The sequence below is a fragment of the Trachemys scripta genome, chromosome 1 (genome assembly GCF_013100865.1).
Source record: "Trachemys scripta elegans isolate TJP31775 chromosome 1, CAS_Tse_1.0, whole genome shotgun sequence".
In the NCBI taxonomy this organism is placed as follows: Eukaryota; Metazoa; Chordata; order Testudines; family Emydidae; genus Trachemys; species Trachemys scripta.
Window position 1 is genome coordinate 216,013,227 of NC_048298.1, and position 20,223 is coordinate 216,033,449.

General features: G+C 43.2%; 1 protein-coding gene across 1 annotated transcript in view; it reads left to right on the top strand.

Moving 5' to 3' along the window:
- The window catches only part of ARHGAP6 (Rho GTPase activating protein 6), a 475,738-nt gene that overhangs the window by 1,125 nt on the left and 454,390 nt on the right, over nt 1–20,223 (top strand). The window lies entirely within an intron of this gene.

A 20,223-nucleotide genomic window follows, 5' to 3' on the forward strand; every position in this document is an offset into this window, starting at 1 on the left:
AGGATGGACCCTCCCCTCGGGATAGGGCTCCCGGGAATCCCCAACTTCCTCAGGTCCCTTCTGCCCTGAGGACTGGCTCCCTTGATCCTACTGGGGTGGGTCTCCCTGCCCCCCCTCCTTCTACACATTGGGAAAGGGTCCCTGCTCATCTCTCTCTTCCCAGGTTGCTGAGCTATCCACGAGCTCCTGGTTTGCGTTAGTCAGATACTAGGGACATTTGGCTTCTGCTGCTGCTGTTGTTGTTAGAGGTCAAAGGAGGAGCTGTGTGAATGAGGAGAATCCCATGGCGGTAGCAGGTGCCTTTCTTGATCTATCAGTGAGGATGGGAGAGCACTTGACAGGTTTTGCCGATAGAGTGCACCTAGAGCACTTAAGGAGAGTTCTGAGTGGCTGTACGCTGCGTTTCCAGCCTGGACTGAGTCCGGGAAAGCTCGGGGGTGGGCACGTGTACATGGGTCTTGCTGTATGTTCGTTAAGAATTGAAATATGTGATCAGTCACAACATCTGAAGTCTGTTCCTAATAATTCTCTTCGTGTTTGTAGTAGAAACAAACAAGAATCAAGCATATACACACAAACACAGAAACAACAAACACACAGAATTATAAATACTTATGGATAACTAGATATTAATTGTTGTGCACTCTTCAAAAAACACATACACTTTTCCACAGCTATTTCTTTAAAGAATATACAGGGGTTTTAAAGTTAAACTCGTTGATCTGGTTTGTTGGCAGGGTAAACTTTTGTATTTGATGTTTCTAAGATTAATTCCATATATAGTTGTATTGGGCACATAAAACTCTCCCCTCCCACTCTAACACCTCATAAACTTGAATATGTAATGGCTTCTAACAAGATAGGCACATTATTTTTAATGCGCACACCCGGTGATCTCAGTTTATCTGACCACATAGATTTGTTTGAGCCACATGAGCAGCCACTGCATTCCAAAACAAATCTAGTTTAACAACGCAAATATGTATTGGTTTAGTTTATGTCTTATGTGCTGTGGTTATCATAGCTGGCTGACAAAGCTATTAAAATAATGTGACATTGTTAGTTGATTGTAATTGGTTTGAAGATAAAGTATAGCTGTAAACTACTTAAGTTTTAGAAGATGTGCCACAAGTTTTTCCCTTCTATTTTTGGTACAGTTTTTATTTTGTTAACTATTTGTGGTTAATATTTGTGATGCATTCAAATTGCAATTAGAAGGTAACCTTCTTCCATAAGGACAATAAGGTAGAGAATAAGGTACATTTCACACTCCTGAAGTAGAGCTTTGTGTAAGATGGAAAGCTTATCTCTGTCACCAACAGAAGTTAGTCCAATAAAAGATACTACCTCATCCACCTTGTCTCTCTAATAGAGAGACATTCTTCCATTATCTATAACCATTTCTATAACAGTTAACGAAATCTCATCCATCATTCCAGTACTGGTGTAGAATTCTTAAGTAAAATGCTTAATATGAGTATGATTTGTGGTTCAAAATGAAGCTGAAAACTGTCATGACAGAGGAATAGAAGATAGTTGTAAGAGCAAAATATAACACTAAACATAAAAGCTCTCAACATCTGTCAATGCTGTATGGTGACAAAGAGCTGTATACTTGGATGTAAAGGAGAGTAGGGATTTAATACATGGTTTGGAAAATAGAAACAGTGAAAGTTTTGGTTAGAGGTTTTTCAGAATTTTCTACATGTAAACACATTTAAAATTATTTAGAAGTTACACTAAGTAGTAGTTTCAGTAGTAAAAACACGCATAGTGAAACACTGGACAAGGTAATCTGGACTTAATGTCAGCATAAATTAAGGGTAGGAATGCATGTGCCCTGTCATGATGAGTTCAGAACTAGTAAATAACACTTTCTAGGATAATTAAGGTGTGTGGTTTTCATTTGGTGATTGCTTAATCTAGTCTAGGATTTAGGCAGCCCATGGTCCTCCATCCTGCAAGGAGCTCTACATAGGTAGATCCTTGCATCCCCACCAATTAGGGTGACCAGATGTCCCGATTTTATAGGGACAGTCCAGTTATTTAGGGCTTTTTCTTACATATTACTCCCTACCCTCTGTCCCAATTTTTCACACTTGCTATCTGGTCAACCTACCACCAATCCCTAGGGAAATCAGTGTGTGTGGCTGGAGGGATGTCTGCATGGAGTTCTTTGCAAGATGGAGGCAATGTGTGGTGAAACTGTACAGCACTGGATGTGTTCCTCAGTCTGCAAACTAAAGAGCAAGGGGAATTGGTGCTGGTGTGTATCTAGCATTCTTAAATAAATAAATCCCTTTTTCATTCATTAGTTGTCTTATAGCTCCTTACCATGTGGAATTTTACAACATGGGACCCTTAGTTGAATTTAAACTCTATATGGTTTCATATGTTGTTTGTTACAGTGCTGTTCTTTTCCAGGTTTTTATTTGATTCCATGAAATTTGAATACTCTGTATTTATAACTATCATTTATGAGGTTAAGAAAATGAGTATGTTAATAAGTAATCTCTTACACTTTGAGGAAGTCATTTTGGCAAGGGCAGATTTTTAGAGAAACAGATACATATGTATTTAACGATACACTTTTATATGCTTTTTTTTATTTAATTCACCTTAAGGCTGAGACAATATGCATGAAATTTCAGTGCAAACGAAGAGATATGAGGAATCTTCCAGCAGTTCAAAATACAAGTTTAGGCCCCAGTCCTTTAAGGAAATACATGTGTCCGGCCCCCTGAGCAGACTCTTCTGAGGCTTACTACAGCTCTGTGAGAGTGCAAGGGTCAGTCTATGTGACGCCCCTGGCATAACTAGGGACTTGGAATGAAAGTTTCTTTTCAACCATAGCCATAGCATTTGCTACGGATGAATGCTGGAAATGTAGAGCTATGATTGCTTGTATCTAACAAGCATGTTGGCGTGGAGTTTTAATGTGAAAACTGAAGTGAATGAGGTGGCAGGGTTATGTGAAGATCCTTCCCATACAATAGTAATACTTGGCAGTTATAGAGCACTCTATATTGTCAATGTGCTGTGTATACATTAATTACTCTCCCATATAGTCAGCAATAATTAAAAATGTAAATAACTGTAATCTGTATCTTTAAAAAATGTATGCAAGCAGTCTTCCCATTGAATACATTAGTAAAACTTCTATTTACAGGCATTAATTCTATTTCAGCTCTTGTAATGGGTATTCAACCTAGTACCATCAGAAAATCATGTTTATAAATAACCTATTTAATTATTTCATAGCCATTCTTTATTAATTAAAGCCTTATCCCTAGGCTGGGAAATAAAGAATTCTGCTTTTACAGTGCAACACCATCACTGTGGCAAAATAAGTTAGTTGACGTGTTAGAGTAGAATGATCTGAAAGAGTGAATATGAGGTAATTATTTATAATATTGTAACTTTAAAAGGTACAGAATCTAAATTATCACATCCCTTGTAGCACATCTATAGTTATGTCAGATGGAAAAAGGAAGTTCATAATGGATAATAGTTTACTCAGCTGTTAAAAACTCTGCTATAGGCTAAAACTGTACATGGATGATGTGTGTGTATATATATATCATATATATATATATTACTTCCAGTTTATTAGTTTTAGGATTATAAATGAATTACAAATACTTCTTATATTAATTTTACTCCTACATCTTTGATATAATTATACTTTTTGATAAGTGTTCAGAGGGAAATGATGGTCTAGTGGTTAGGGCAGTAGCCTAGGACTTGGAAGACCTGCTTCACCTCTGCAGATTTCCTGTGTGGCGCTCAGCAAGTCACTTAGCTTCTCTGTGCCTCAGTTCCCCATCTGTAAAGTAGGGCTAACAACACTGCCCTACCTCACATGAGAGTTGTAAGGACAAAGACATTAAAGATGGTGAAGTGCTCTGATACTATGGTGATGAGGGCCATGTAAGTACCTGAGGTAGAGGTCCAAATATTTCCCCATGTGCACAGTGAAAACAGCTGGGCTACATACTGAAGCGTTTCTAGAGGAGAAGCAGGGGTGGTGTCAGCCTCTTCCTGGTGGGGAGTCTGAGATGGCTAGATAGAAAATTGGGGGAGCTGTGCCCCCCCTTGCCATGACATCCTGCCTCTCTCCATGGCCCTGCCCCTGCTCTTCCTAAGTTCTGGCCTTGTTTCCTCCTCTTTTCTCCCCAAGACCCCCCACCCTTGGCCGGGGCCAGTGGTGCTGGAACTAAGGTGCTGAAGGTGCTGCTGTACCCCTGGCTTGAAGTAGTAATAACAAAAACCAAATACATGGTTGCCATGGTTTCCATGATCAGTACCCCCACTATAAAAATTGTTCCAGCACCCTGGCTGGGGCTGTAGCTGCTCCTCAGCTCCCTGTTGTGCTTCGACTGCTCCCAGTTAGTAACTGCCCTCAGAGGCAGAGCCCTTGTGGAGCAGTGACCGTGGAGGGTGTGGGGCCCAGGCATCCAGGCCAGAACAAGTCAGTCTGGGCTGTTGTGGAGAGCCCCGGACCCTCCACCTGCCCTGGGTGGTGTGCTCCAGCAGGCAGGGATGTGGGCTGGGTGGCTGCTCTCAGGCTCCCCGCCCTTGCTTGGGCTTATTCCTGCACTGCTGCTGGCGGCAGCGCTGCCCTCTTTAGAGCTGGGTACTTGGCCAGCAGCCCCCGCTCTCTCCACTCTGCCTTCAGAGCTGGGTGGCAGGAGAGTGGTGGCTGCTACAGGGGGCTAAGGCAAATTTTGGGGTGGCTATAGTTCCACAAGCCCCTTCCCCCTCTAGCGCTGCCCCTGAGGAGAAATATGTAGGAAGAATCTCTTTTCTTCCTATCTTTGGCCAAGCAGTTCCCATAGCTGCTTGCTCCAGTCTCCATGACGCTTGCTGCCAGGTGGGGAAAGAGAAGCAGATGGTCAATTAGAGGATCTGTCTTCAAATCAAATGGTAGGTATTAAAAAAAAAAAACTGCAGAAGGATACCCTGCCTCTTCTCCAAATCCCAGCTGTGTACTGATGTGCAGAGAGCCCCTGTGGAACTAGGCTGCCATGATATGTAGTATTTGTGGAAACCCATGTGTCAGATTTTCATATCCTCCTGTCACTTGAACAGCTGGATAAGAATGACTTGCCCAATTCTATTCAGACTTTACAGAACGTGCTATATGTGGAATCACCCACTGTTCAAAGGTCTCTGTAATAATTATGCATGTGAGGCTGAGCTAAGGATAGTGTTACCTTTTTATTTCAGTTATTTGGCTTTGGCATTTTGACCCTCTTTGGAATGATTTCTGAAGGTTGACTTGTAGCTTTGCACAATTTGACATTCACTAATGACTTTAAAAATCAAAGTTATGTGTGGGATTTCAAGCTTCAATAGTAAACCATGCTAACAAATCATGTAAAGTTGTTAGGCTTTAAATGGTCTTGATTCTGCTACAAGATTCTAATGGAATGGTGTAAAGAAGACTCCTGCAACTCTCTAGGAGCTTTATCTCTTTTTACTTCTCAACTCTTGCTTTCCAAGTGCATTGATAGTAACTGTATGAATAAGAAAGTTTTATAATAGGATATTTTTAAGTAGAGCATTTATTATGTATTGTATTACTGTAAAACCGCAACAAGAAGTCTTTCCTTGCTCTTATGTGACCTATTTAAATAGGGGCTTAATCCTGGTTGTACTGAAGACAGTCGAAAAACTCCAGATGTGTTCCTCAGTTTCCTTTCAGATGTCAGCTCTGCTTTTAAGAAATTTTCTTCAAGAAAAATTCCTGTTTTTCACTTGCCAAAAAAGTCTTGTTTTTAATTATTTTTTCTATTTATTAAATATTTTACATATAAATGATGTTTGTTTTTAAGTAAACTGAATACTTTTGAAAAGGTTGTATAAATACTTGGATGATTACCTAAGGCCCAATTCTGCAAAAACTTTACTTTAAGCATGTGAATAGTCCCACAGAAGTTAAGGATGTATGTGTTTGCTAGATCATGGCTTCAGAAGTTATATATCTTTTTAATGACTGAAATACATTTGCAAACTGAAAAGTCTAGCAGTATTCAGAACTGAAATATTTGTTTTAAAACTATCCACTTATGTAAAGTCTGCTGCTTATTCTTCTGCACTTGACATTAGACTAGAAAACTACAGTATGAAATGTATCTGTTTTGTTATGCTATGGTGGAGAAGCGTCCATTTTTCATACCTGTGTCTTTCTAGTATGTGTTTGCTGTGATGAGCTGGATGGGAGGATAGCCCAGGATTCTCCTACAAGATCTACACCGGGGTAGGCAACCTAGGGCATGCGTGCCAAAGGCTACACCTGAACTGATTTTCAGTGGCACTCACACTGCCCTGGGTCCTGGCCACCAGTCCGGGGAACTCTGCATTTTAATTTAATTTTAAATGAAGCTTCTTAAACATTTTAAAAACCTTATTTACTTTACATACAACCATAGTTTAGTTATATATTATAGACCTACAGAAAGAGACCTTCTAAAAATGTTAAAATGTATTACTGGCACGCGAAACCTTAAATTAGAGTGAATAAATGAAGATTCAGCACACCACTTCTGAAAGGTTGCCGACCCCTGATCTACACAATTCAAATAACAGCCTGATCATTCTGCTAATGTACTGTGTGTATTACTCAGGAATAAACGTGTAAACATCCTTAGCTAATGCACTGTTTTGTAAAAGCTCTTGTTAAAGTAATGGCAACACATCAGTGCATACTTCTTACATTGGAAGCCCTTCTATTTTCCCTTCTGGATGTTGGGAAGGAAAAGGAACTCTTTTTTCCCCACTCCTTTTCCAAAGGCTCTGGAGTACTGTATCAAGCTGGGGAGTCAGCTCCCTTACCCTTCCTCCTGGGTGTTGAGAGACACTTCATTCGACATTCTCGCTCAGTTTGGATGGCCCTCCATCATGAATAGCTCCAGTGCACTCTACTGCTGCTTAGAGCTTTTCCAAGCAGCAACGAAGTGAAAACTGGCATTATTTTTGTCAGTTTCCCTACTGCCTGGGTAGGGTTCTGAAAAGAAACAGAGCAATAATCTAGGGGCTCATTAATGTCACTGCAAGTCTGCTGGTTGGTAAAACTATGAACAAAAGCAGGGGCACTGGAGCTGCCTGTCTAAACACTTGGGAGGACAACGCTGCTTTAGTTTAATTATTTCACAATTCATGTTTGAAATCATAAGGGCTGATAACTTAAGGCATGATTTTCAGAAGATGTGAACACCCAGACATCCAGTTGAAGTTAGTGGGAGCTCTGCACAATTGAAAATCAGTCCCTTAATATTTTAAAAGCTTAATTCTGTAGACATTGATAACATCAGCCTCTATCTGCCCCCTCACTTGCCAGCACTTCTTACTCACTTTGCTGGGTAGGCAAATGGTATTTTTAAGTTTAGTGCTCAGGAATTAAAAAACTACACCGACTGGGATGGGGCACAGAAATATCAAGATAGAAAAAGAGCAAATCATATTTCATTAGAAAGCTTTCTAGAACTTAATACTATTGATAATTGGATTGATGGGTACCTTTATGATACAGGTGTACATTTCCTTGGGGCCTCAAGTGGATAGTATCTCTGAAGTCAATGGGACAACTCAAGTGAGTAAGGGCTATTCCAATGAATACGAGTTTGCAGGATGAGATCCTTAAGCATCAGTGATTACATTGCACTTGATGTTTAGACTCTGTTTACAAAAAACATGTTTAGACTGGGGAAGGTTTTTCTACAATAGTTTTTCTACCTCCTGTCACACTGCAGCTTCTGTGCAAAATTTCTAAATAAAAAAGCTTCTCCTTTATAGTTTATCTGCAAAAAGAGGAGTATGGAGAATTCTTGTTTTGTATTCTTTGATCATGTAAAGAAGGCCTGAAAGGCATATGTTTGTGTCTTAAATATTCTGCAGCTTCCTTATTTTGAAAAATCAAAGATGGGTTATTGAATCTGTAGCAAAGGTATTCTTTCTCCAAAGTTTTCATCAGACATTAGAATTAGAAAGGTGTTAATGTGACAGTTTCCTTCTTGGTAGCCACATCGAGGATTGAACTGGGGATCTCCAGAGCTACAAGCATAGATGGCTACAGCTGGAGCTGAAGAGGCAATGCTCCCTAGGTGGCTGCTGTAGCATTTTATATCCTCTGTAGGTCACCACAGAAGGGAATCTGAAACACTCGGCAGCAGAGGCGCTGATTTCCCCAGTTCACGGGCGGGTGCTCTCCCCCTGCTCCACAACTTTCAGTCCCTTGTGGTGTCATGGTATTAATCATTCTCCAGTTGCCACAGTGTAGAAGACCTGAATTTCTATTGTTTAAAAAAACTGAAAAAACCAAACACTTTTGTCACAGGTTTTTCAGTTTTTTCCTCTTAATTATTAAAAAGTTGGTGCAAAAAAAGCACAAGCCCACATTTTTATTTCGTTATTTATTTTTTGTTTTACTTTGCCCAGTTCCCTTTAATATGTAGTGTAATATCCTAGAACATAAAGGATGTGTGTTGTGGTTGGAACAACACTGCTATTTTGAAATGTAACTCATGCACTTCCTGAATTACGTTCTTTTTTGACTGAACTAGGAGGTTGGGATGGGAGGAGAAGAAGCCAAATGCTACTCCTGCTTAATAGCAACTAAAGGAGGGGCAGGGGAGGTAAACTGGGATTCAAATTACAAGACTCTTATTAGCCAGAAGCTGATATTCAGGGCTCAATCCTGCAAGGTGTAGAGCACTCTGATCTTAAACTAGCAAAGTACTTAAGGATATGCTTTACTTTAAGTGAGAAGTCCCACTGAAGACAAAGATATTTGGAATAATACATGGGTTTTTTTGTTAATTTCTTTCAATCATAGATCTTCAAAGCCATTACTATTGGTCTTCTGTCTATTTTTTTCCTTAACAATGATTGATGTCTATACAAATACCTGGCCTGCTTTTTCATTTGACTTTTTAACTTTTCCTTGCATTACCTACAACATCTACTGCAAGGTAGGTGTATGTTCCATTGTGGTTGAGAGCAAGCAGGATTAAATAATTGGACAGATAATGGTGCCTTTGAGAGGTGTTGGAACTCTGATGAGCTTCCCCTGCTGGACATCCACCAGATGGTTGTACTGGATCCAAATCGCGAATCCCCATGGTCTCTTGGCTTCCTGGGACAGAGCAAAGTTTAGGCACTGTATCTCTGGTTCTGCGTCTCTTGGCACGTACTCAAGGTGCTGACCCGTGTCTGAGACCCCTCAACCCTAGGAACCTGCAGTCCTATTGCCTAGACCCTGAAACTAGTTTCTCCCAGTTCTCTCCATGTGATCCTCCTGGCCAGTCTACAAGCCTTTAGGTGATCAGGGTACCCCATCAGGTGATCTGTTTCTTGGTGATCACGCACCTGAAGTTCAGAATGAAAAAATTGGTTTATTTTAGCTCTGCTACCTTCTGTAGCCAACTCGTTGTATGGTGAAGATAGACCCAGTCAAATCTTAGTGAGTCTTGATGTTCCTGTAACATCTGTCAAGATAGGGTCACATGTGTTAGGGTCACATGTGTTAGCAAATGGCTTGTTCAATGAACATGATACAGGGAGCAAATAATAAAATAAATCAAAATTGGTAAGTTTTACATATGTTTTAAGTATTGTAGCTGTGTTGGTTTCAGGATATGAGATAGACAAACTAGGTGAAGAAATATTTTCTATTGGACCAACTTCTGTTGGTGAAAGAGACAGGCTTTCAAGTTCCACAGAGCTCTTCTTCAGGTCTGGGAAAGCTCCGTGGAACTTGAAAGTGTGTATCTCTCTCTAACAGAAGTTGGTCCAATAGAAGCTATATTACCTCACCCACCTTGTCTATAAATTTTACATAGACAGATTTCCTAGACTGTCACAAAGGGGTACACTTGAATGTCAGCTCAGTGTGTGAGGATTTAAGTGAGCAACTCATTGGTGCACATTCGTACAGAAGTTGAGACTATATGCCAAAGGTGTAAAGTACATGTTCTTAAATATGGGTTAAATTTGATTTCAAACAATATGATCTTGAATTTGCATACAAAGATCATGCAACTCCAAAACATGCAACTGATTTGTTGAATGTGATCCACAGTGATGACACAATGACTGAACCTTCATAAACATTGCTGTAAAAGACAGAGGTTGCAATGTCTCAAACCACTTTTCCTATGCTATTTTCAGTTTTTAATTTCTAGTTATCAGTGTGTGTTCAGCCATTATTGTATTAAACAGTGGTTTGCAGCACTGGCCTTCTGTGTCTCTGAAAAATTATTTCAATTTAGTTGCCCCTTGTTGAGAGCTATTTGGTGAGAAACAAGTCAGCAGTGTTCTCAGTTTTTATTTGCCTGTCTTTCTCTCTCTCTCTCTCTCTGAAAGAGCTAAAAATATTTATCTTACAGGAAATGTTTCTCATTCTGTTACGACTTTTGTTTCCCGTAGGAGGTAGTACTTCTAATTTACTGAATAAATCTTTCAGAATTGTGTTCTCATAAGAGCTTATTCACAATAGACTTTTTTGGATATGCTATCCAAGATATTTCACCTTCACTTGTTTTTAGAAGAGATGCAATCAGTTTTACAGTGACTTGAAGGATTGGGAAAAGCTGATGCTCACAGGCTATAGGAAAGTTTAAAGATCAAGAGGAAAATCAGATTGTATATGGTTTGCTTGAAGATTAACAAATCTTCAGTAATTTCTTAAATTTCATAATATTTTGGTGATATGTTTTTGTTCATCCTACACCATGAAGAAAAGTTTCTTTCTTTCTTTCTTTTTTTTTTTTTTTTTTACTGTTTTAAATGAATTCTGGCCAAGCTTTGGACAATAATGTAATTTATTTTGAAAGCATATATATATATGGAAAGACTTAACCCTCGAACTAACATCCTGTTTGGAAGTTAAGTACGTTTGGTTGTTTTAATATGTGTGTGGGGGTGTATGTGTGTCTTGGGGTTGACATTCCTATGACCCAAAGAAAGACCCTATTCTACTCTACACTATGGTACAACTATGCGTTTGTTACAGGTTGAATTTTGTGATTTTTATCTGACAAAATACATGTTTTGACCATGTCTGTGTGTTTGCATCTTAGGCTATGTCTACATTTACGGTGCTGTGTAGACACTGCATACACCCCTAGCATGGGTATAAATACCGGTGTAGACCGTGAGACACTGCTTAGCTGAGAAGGGTACAGACACGCTAGAACAGGGGTGGGCAAACTACGTCCCGCAGGCCGGATCCGGCCCATCAGGGCTTTGGATCCGGCCCACGGGATTGCCACCCCTGTGGTGCCGCAGGCCCTGCACCGCTCCCAGAAGCAGCCGACACCACGTCCCTGCGGCCCCTGGGGGAGGGAGAGCAGAGGGTTCCGCGTGTTGCCCTCACCTGCAGGCACTGCCCCTCCCCCCCCGCATCTCCCATTGGCCGGGAACAGGGAACCACGGCCAATGGGAGCTTCGGGGGAGGTACCTGCAGGCAAAGGCAGCGCGCGGAGCCCCCAGCCCTACCTCACCCAGGGGCGGCAGGGACATGGTACCTGCCGCTTCTGGGAGTGGTGCAGGGCCAGGGCAGGCAGGCAGCCTGCCTGAGCCTTGCTGCACCCCCCTGCCACCCCGGAGCCACTCCAGGTAAGTGGCGCCAGGCCAGAGCCTGCACTCCGAACCCCTTCTGCACCCCACACCCAAACCCCCTGCCTTGGGCCCCTACCGCACCCCTCCTGCACCCCAACCCCTTGCTCTGAGCCCCCTCCCAGACTCTGCACCCCCTTCTGCACCCCAACCCACTGCCCTGAGCCCCTTCCTGCACACCGCTCCCATGCCCCACACTCCCGCCCGCACCCCAACCCCTACCACAGCCCTACATTCATGGCTCTTCATGCAATTTCCCCACGCAGATGTGGCCTTTGGGCCAAAAAGTTTGCCCACCCCTGCGCTAGAACTATAGGGCATATAATCCACATGACTCTCTATGCACCCAAACAGTGCCTCCTGTGTCTACTCTGCTGTTTTTAGCAGTGTAGTGTCGCTCTGCCAGAGCCTTTCCCTATCGCAGTGAAAGACTCCAACAGCAGGGAAAGGCTCTGGCAGGGGGAAGGCAGCAGGGAAAAGCGCCAGCAGGTCCCAACTCCTAGAGCCTTTCTCTGCCACAGGGAGCTGCTGGAGCCATTCCTTATCACAGGGAAAGGCTCTGGCAGCTTGGAAAGACTCTGGCAGGAGGAAGGCTCTGGCAACTCCCCACTGCTTGAGCCTTTCCCTCTGCTTACCCTCCTGCCAATGCGTTTCACTGCCATGTGTAGCTTCATGTACCCTCCACGCCACAGCAAGTGTAGATAAGGTCTAACATGCTGCTTAACCAGGCTTTGTACCAGTTTGTTATGGGAATATCTAGGCAGCTCTCTCTCACCTTCTCAGCATGGGGTAGGGTACCTGAAGAACAGGTACAGACCTGCACCTGCACTCTGTGATGTCCTAATAATGCACTCACACAGCTTGGAGGAAGGAAAACTGGCCAAATGGATTTCATGGGTGTGGTTAGACTAGAGGCTACATTGCACAAAGGAAAAAAGAAGAGTTGTGAACTAGTTACAGGCAGGCAACCATTTGCCAACCTCAGGTGAAAAACTAAGGTTACCATGCTTACTGCATATTGCTGCCCATTGGTCTGAGTGGTTAGCCAATATTTGGAGCCTTGCTGGGTTGTTTCTGTTAAAAGGAGAAATTGATGCGAGTCAGATGTTTCTTTGGTGCAGTCCTGTTTGATTTACAAAGAATGTACACAAAGTACTGTTTCCCTGAACACAATAAGAATCATACATCAGGAGATAGTTTCCTTGTTCAGAAATCCAAGCCTGCTTTCCAACTAATCTCATGCCCCACAGAATCTCTCTTGGCTTTCTTCCAGGGCCACACTCGCAGTTCTCTGGCTTTCTCCTGTCTGCTTCTGAGACACACACACAGCTGCCTACTTTCCGCTTGCCCAGGTGTGCTCCATCCCTGCTTGGCCCTGACGCCTTGTCCCCACTCTTCCCCTTCCCCCAAAGCCCCACCCTCGCTCCATCTCTTCCTGCCCCCTCCCCTGAGGCTCCGTCCTCACCCCATCTCTTTCCATTCCCTCTCTGTCCCCTCCCCCAAGCACCCCAATCTAGCTCTGCCTCTTCCTGCCCCCTCTCCTCCCCCTTCCCCCAGCGCCTCCTGCCTGCCACTGCACAGTTTGGTGGTGAGCAGGAGGCTCTGGGAAGGAGGGGGAGGAGCTGATTGGCAGGGCCCGCCAAACATAGGGTTACCATATTTTAATTTTTAAAAAGGAGGACACTCCATGGGGCCCCGGCCCTGCCCCAACTCCACCCCTTCCTCGGCCCCAGCCCCGCCCAACTCTGCCCCCTCCCCTGAACGCTCCGCCCCCTGCTCCTCCCCCTCCCCCTCTCCTGCTTCCCGCGAATCAAATGTTTGCGGGAAGCCTGAAACTGGGAGGCAGCAGGTAGGCTGGGGCTGGGCGCGGCCCGGCCCAGTCTGACCCCCGTGGCCGAGCGGCTCCCTCCGGCAGCCGGCCGGCTCAGGCCAAGAGGCTCTGGCCCTGGCATCTCCTGCCCGGCTCGGCTTGGGCCCTGGGCCCCCGGCCAAGTGCACGCGCCCCCGGCCAAGTGCCCGCGGCCCCGGCCCAGCGCCCGCGCTGCCCCCGGCCCCACACCCGCGGCTCCTGCCGAGCACTGCCGGCCCCAGCCCCAGCCGAGCACCGCCGGGCCCTCCCTCCCTATTTTCCTGGACATGTCCGGCTTTTTGGGATTTCCCCCCGGACGGGGATTTGAGGCCTAAAAAGCCGGACATGTCCGGGAAAATCCGGACGTATGGTAACCCTAGCCAAACAGCTGATCGGCGGGTGGCTGGTGGGTGCTGAGCACCCACTATTCTTTTTTCTGTGGGTTCTCCAGCCCTGGAGTACCCATGGAGTCAGCACCCAGGGACACACAGACAAGCACCAATCAGTGCCTCAGCCCCTGCTTTTGCACTCACCCAGGGAAACCCTTCTTATGATCCCTAATTTAGTTCTTGTTCTGATCTTCCCATAGGGTCCAGTGACTTATGCGGTGGCTTCTGTTGTTTCAGATGTCTCTAAACAAAGGGACATTTAATTTCTCCCTCATTTAGCCTCATTGAAAGGTGGCTAGTGCACCTATAAGCTTCAACGAGGTCTGTGATTGCTCATGGATCAAAGACAGGCTTCCTGGCAGGCACCAACACCCTCCAATGTAACAGAATTAACCATGCCAGGAACTGGTTACGCACTTGGTGAAAATAGTAGCGCAGACGGGGCCTAAAAATAGTTTTCAGAGGGCAGGAAGAGAGTTTTCAGCCTTGTGTATAATCAGGGGGCATGGGTCTCTAATATAATATCCTTATCATAATAACACCAGATAAGTAAATAAGAATGGAATTATGACAACCACATTTCTATACAGATATTGTAGGTACAGTTTAAGTAACTTTCCCCTATAAATTTCTTCCCCATCAAAAATGGGGAAAATTGTGCCCTTCTCTCCCCTGTCACCCTGTGTTGCTAAGGCAACCAACCACTTTGATCCCTGGTCTGATTTTTTTTTTTCCTGACTGTGACTCATATTAGATAATGTTTTGTAATGTTGTATATTCCCTAAGGTAACATGACACAAGTAGCAAAACATCAGCAAGTGCTTTATCTATAGTTTTAATGTGAAATCATTCAGATGTGTACTGTACTGTCATTATTCATTAATTCTTATAGCTGGCAACACAAAGTGTCTGGGAATAATGATGCTATGCACTGGTTTCCTACTGAATCTAGTACAGCGTCCTGTCATTCATCTTCAAAGTTCTTAATGAGCTGAAGCTTGACTACCTCAGTGCTTCTTCTCCCTCTCCTCAAGTTCAAAAATATGGGGACCAACAGGTAAGATGTATCTGGCAGGGCTGAAGATGAGGCTTGCTGGTGACAATGTGTTCATGTTAAAGGGTACCTTGTTGTGCAGCTCTGCTGGAGAAGGTCAGCATGAACGCCATGTTTTGATTCCTTCAAAGCACAATGTAAGACTCCTCTGACTGCACAAATCTTCCCTCAACAGAAACGGTGACAATCTGGCTGATGAGCTCCCTCTCCCTTCTAATGATGGCCTGCATAACAGAACTTCCTACCTGTTTTCCAGCACCTGTGCAACTATACTGACATTTGTATCCAGGCTCAGGCATTTTCAGCACTACGTCATAAAGACCAGAATGCCTAAACCAGGGGTGGCCAACCTGTGGCTCCGGAGCCGCATGCGGCTCTTCAGAAGTTAATATGCGGCTCCTTGCATAGGTGCTGACTCTGGGGCTGGAGCTACAGGTGCCAACTTTCCACTGCTCAACCCCAGGCCCTGCCCCGACTCCACTCCTTACCCCAAGGCCCCCACCCCCTCCCCTGAGCCTGCTACATGCTTGCTCCTCCCCCCTCCATCCCAGAGCCTCCTGTACACTGCGAAACAGCTGATCGCAGCAGGCGGGAGGGACAGGAAGGTGCTGATCAGCAGGGCTGCCGGCAGGCAGGAGGTGCTGGAGGTGACGGGGGGGAGGAGGGTTAGGGGGCTGATGGGGGCTGCTGTATTACTGTGGCTCTTTGGCAATGTACATTTGTAAATTCTGGCTCCTTCTCAGGCTCAGGTTGGCCACCCCTGGCCTAAAGCTTGTTCTATAGTAGAATTGGTTGGAAAAATTCTGATGACTCCTTTCTGCCCCCCCCTTCCACATTTTCTGATTTGTCAAAATTGAAATGTTTTATGGAGACTATTCAATTTAAGCAAAGTTCTGATTGAGGTCTGCCTGCTGGATAGGTTTCAAAACCTGCCTGGTCTCCTGTTAGATAACTTGCCTGGTTCTTCAGCAGCCCACCTACTAGACTGCATCAAAGTCAGGGACGCTAGGGCATCCAGGGTCCACCATTCTAAGGTAGCCTGCCTTGGAGCCAGGACTCCATTTCCTCTTTCAGAGAATCTTCAAATTGTTGGAGTTTGTTTCACACCAGAACTAAAACAAATATTGAAATGCACCGCAAAATGGAATTACCGTTTTCCATGCAGTTGTTGTGTTTTTTTGTTTGTTTATTTTACCTTGTCTCCTTGTGCTCAGGGAGGTCTAATCAACAAAGTGCCAAAACTACCTTTTTTTTTTCAAGAGGTGCGAAGTATTATTTGGAGAGTGTTCCTAAACACCCAACATAATATACTCTGGGTGTATAATGGCAGCTTCATTTTGTATGACTTTCATTCAAACCGTCATCCAAAATGTTTTACAGAGGCAAAAAATAAAACTGGAGAGAAACAGCACAGAGAGGGGAAAAGAAATTCAAAGATGTATGAAAGGGAGAAAAGATCTCTTCAGCTGAGATTTGAACTGAGGATTTCAGGAGCTATAAAAGGGAAAAAAGTGTGATAATATGACAACGTGTAGAGGTGTCTATTTTATATTACACAGCAACATTTAACCTCAGATTGACTTTGAAATTTACAAGCTAATGGGGACAGTTATGTCGTTGGGAACAGCTAAAGTTAAACTAAACAGAATTTGGGAAATATGGGCCATGCTGGCTAGAGAGAAAAAGAACCAAATTGACTTCCTGAAGTATGTGCTTCCACAGTTCTATTTAAAAGTAGCACCGTTCATGATTTACCACTGTTTTGTTTTGAGCTTCCAAAATATGTTTTGTAGACAATGGGGTTTTCCATGCATTTTCCCCCTCTTCAGTAATGATCTCAGCAAGTCTGCATTTTTTGGAAAAGTTCTATAGAATGAGTGTGGCTTCCAACATAGTGTATGAAATTGATCTGACAAAAAATCTTGCCCACATTAAAGCAAAATCTTAATTGCTAGGATCATTAGACATGTATATTTCTCAATCTCAGGATTACTTTGCTTAGCTGCTTATTTCTTGTTTTGTTTTTTCCTTCTCCCCATTTCCTTTGATCTTAACTATACAGTCAATGTGTATAGGCTTCTGTTCCTCTCTGCTTGCTTATGTATCCATTCATGAAATCCTAAAGTTAGAGATGGAAAAGACCTATTAAGTCATCCTCTCTCTCTCTCTCTCTCTGCAAATGTAAGCATGTTCCCTACAGTAAATTTCTAGTGTCTTCTATCTAGTTCTAAATGTCTCATTTGATGAGGTTTCCGTCAGGTCCTTGAGACAATGTATCATACTTTAATATGCTGTAAGGCAATTTTTCTGACCATCTAGTTTAAATTTTCCTGTTCCCAATTTTATTCCATTACTCCTAATACCACATTAAACAACCCCTCTGCCTGCTTGGTGTTGACACCCTTCAAGTATTTGTAGAATGAAGTCCCAAGCCTGATCTTCTCAGTCCTTATTAGTCAGTCTCTCCATCTCCTCTTTTTGTGAGGATCCGTGTGTCTGGGACCCAGGTCTCCTGGCTCCCGGGCAGCTGCTGTGTCCACACCGCCACCAGGCAGCTCTGGTGAAGTAGAGATCAGTAGCCTGCAAGTTCTACAGGTTCAAGCACCGCTGTATGTCCCGCCCCTGCTGGCAGAGCCTACCACATTCCCTGATTGGCCCAGGCATGCTATTTAAGGCTTAGGGGATACACCCAAAGGCTGTCTGTACGATCAGGCAGATCCTAGCTTACTGCTGCCAACAGACCTGACTGTAGTTTTTCTCGGCTGCACAGTTCCCTGTCTACACTGTGATATCCTCCGCAAGCCAGACTGCCTAAACAGGTCAGTGTCTATACTTTTCTTTCTCTTCAGAAGGTCTGAACAGTGTAATTGCCAGCAGTTACAAGTTACCACATTGTCCTTTCTAAGCAAGCACATTTATTGTTTTAATGTTTTATCTATAATACTTTCTCCTTAAGAATAAAAGAACCTACATGCATGCTAAAAAGCTTACCAGAGATCACTCCAACTCCATCATCAGGCTTTGGAAGGATCAGTCCGTCAAAACCCACAACTGGGTTTTCCCTATGGTTACAAGTTCATAATTCTCTCAAATTCAGAACCAGAGCAACCAGCTGGGCAGCTCAGTCTTTTCTTTATACAGCTTGGGTCCCTGATCTTGGCCTCATGTAACAGATGATCAGCAGACAAAGGTCCCCTCAGGGGATAGCTTCAAAAGACTGGATTTTTGGATAAGCAGAGGTGGGGAATTTGCTTTTATCTCCTCCTAGATATTCCCCAGGAAAACCACTTCACACTTATTTCCCCCAAAATCCATTCTTGACTGGCACATTATTACACAATCCTTTAATCATCCTGGCTTTATATCTGTCACAGTCATATCTAGGGGTAAGATTTCCAAAAGCACCTAAATAACATAGGCTCTTAGGTCACTTTTGAAAATGGCATTTAGGCTCCTAAGTCACTTAGGTGCTTTTGAAAATCTTATCTTAGGTCTCTTACAACCTTACAGAAATACTTACTGGAAAGTAGCATTATTTTAAGTTATTTGTTTATTATTGGGTATATTCATTTTCATTTTTCCCAGAAGAATCTTATTTTTTTGCCCATAATTCCCAGTTCCTTTTGCATTGTTCTGACTTCATCTTCTTCTTGTTTTGTATCCTTTGCAGATGTCATTAATGTATTGTTTGCTCCCTCTTGCTGATGATTATTGAGAATGTTAAGGTTGGGTCTAATGGTCATTCTTGTGGCATGAGAAATTTTACCACAACTTCTTACATTTAAATTGCTCATTATCATCACTATTTATTTTCAGTCGGTTTTCAGTTTCTGGCAATGTTCCTATCTGAGCCAATTGGAAATTATTTTTCAAGAAATACTTCCTGAGACAGTATTAATGTAGTACTAAATTCTAAATATATCTACTGTATTCCTTTTACTCACTAAGAGATAGATACTCTATCCCTGAAGGTGAATGGGAATTTTGACTGAGTGAAGAGTGCAGTGCCTGACCTAATTTTGCAATTCTGTCCAAAAAGGCAGTTTGTCTTTCTAGATCTGTTCTTTGAAATCTCATTCTGTTTATGCAAAAAGAAGAACAGGAGTACTTGTGGCACCTTAGAGACTAACAAATTTATTAGAGCATAAGCTTTCGTGGACTACAGCCCACTTCTTCGGATGCATATAGAATGGAACATATATTGAGGAGATATATATACACACATACAGAGAGCATAAACAGGTGGGAGTTGTCTTACCAACTCTGAGAGGCCAATTAATTAAGAGGAAAAAAAACTTTTGAAGTGATAATCAAGCTAGCCCAGTACAGACAGTTTGATAATAAGTGTGAGAATACTTACAAGGGGAGATAGAGTCAATGTTTGTAATGGCTCAGCCATTCCCAATCCTTATTCAAACCGGAGTTGATTGTGTCTAGTTTGCATATCAATTCTAGCTCAGCAGTCTCTCTTTGGAGTCTGTTTTTGAAGTTTTTCTGTTGTAATATAGCCACCCGCAGGTCTGTCACTGAATGACCAGACAGGTTAAAGTGTTCTCCCACTGGTTTTTGATGATTCCTGATGTCAGATTTGTGTCCATTAATTCTTTTGCGTAGAGACTGTCCGGTTTGGCCAATGTACATGGCAGAGGGGCATTGCTGGCACATGATGGCATATATCACATTGGTAGATGTGCAGGTGAACGAGCCCCTGATGGTATGGCTGATGTGATTAGGTCCTATGATGATGTCACTTGAATAGATTTTGCGGATACAGACTAACACGGCTGTTACTCTGAAACCTGTCATTCTGTTTATGGTAACTCAGTGTGATGTTACAGCTCAATGATGTGTTATGCTATAGTTCTGTGTTTTTCAAACTGTTTCATGGAGCCATTACTCGTTGTCTATTTCGAAAACCAAGCAATGTGGAATGTGACATTGAGCTGAGCATGAAGGGTGCCTCATTTGGAATCCTGATAAAGAGGACTTCAAAAAACTCACTTCAAACCACGATATTGTCTTGCTTTCTGCTGGGGAGAGTTTGCCTGCCCCTCCACAGCTGCAGAGGGCTCCAGACGCAGCAGAAACAGAGAAGTTTCACTACATGAGAAAGAGGCAGAATTTGGGACCTCCTATAGAGTGGACTGTTTGCACAATACCATCTAGTATTTATGGTGCTCCGTGTGCAGAAGGCTTTCGAGGTGGCTGGTTAAATCCACTGCTGAATGGAGACAGAGACACAAGAGCAGTGGGACTACATCATTTCACTCCCAGGGTTACAATGGCAATTGCAGGGGCTACACTGCCTTTCC